Source organism: Phalaenopsis equestris, unplaced genomic scaffold (genome assembly GCF_001263595.1).
Source record: "Phalaenopsis equestris unplaced genomic scaffold, ASM126359v1 Scaffold000002, whole genome shotgun sequence".
NCBI lineage: Eukaryota > Viridiplantae > Streptophyta > Magnoliopsida > Asparagales > Orchidaceae > Phalaenopsis > Phalaenopsis equestris.
The window spans coordinates 11,392,441-11,393,048 of NW_018164444.1; the positions used below are offsets into that span (position 1 = coordinate 11,392,441).

At 26.0% G+C, this 608-nt stretch overlaps 1 protein-coding gene across 1 annotated transcript in view; it reads right to left on the reverse strand.

The window, feature by feature from the left end:
* The window catches only part of LOC110034818 (suppressor of mec-8 and unc-52 protein homolog 1), a 44,634-nt gene that overhangs the window by 12,162 nt on the left and 31,864 nt on the right, over positions 1-608 (reverse strand). The gene's annotated exons all lie outside the window — the stretch shown is intronic.

The following is a 608-nucleotide window of genomic DNA, read 5'->3' on the forward strand; positions in this document are numbered from 1 at the left end:
CAGTTCTCTAAGCTTTTACATTTAAACCAATTTTTATAACATAACTTCTTATATTTTATCTTTTCTTGCACATTATTATTCCACCACCAACTATTTTTATTTGTAAATATTTTTCCTTTTGATTCTCCAAAAACATCTTTTGCTACTTGTTTAATAGCGTTTGTTATTTTATCCCACATCACATTTGCTTCTTCATGAATATCCCAAATTTTGAAATCTTGAATTTTACTCATAAAAATAATTTTATTTGTATCTATTAAGTTTCTTCATCTAATTCTGCAATAATGAGTCCTAGTATTTTTTATTTTACAACTCTTAATCTTAAAATCTAAAACTAATAAACGATGTTGGGTATTTAAATTTTCACTTGGAATGACTTTACAATATTTACAATCACGACGATCTCTTCTTCTGATAAGAAAATAATCAATTTGTGTTTTATTAAATCCACTCTTATAAGTAATAAGATGTTCATCCCTTTTCTTGAATAAAGTATTAGTAATAACAAAATCATACGCGAAAACAAAATCTAAAATAGTTCTACCTTCTTCATTAGTTACTCCAAAACCGTAGCCACCATGAATATTTCTGAAATCTTCTACCACTCT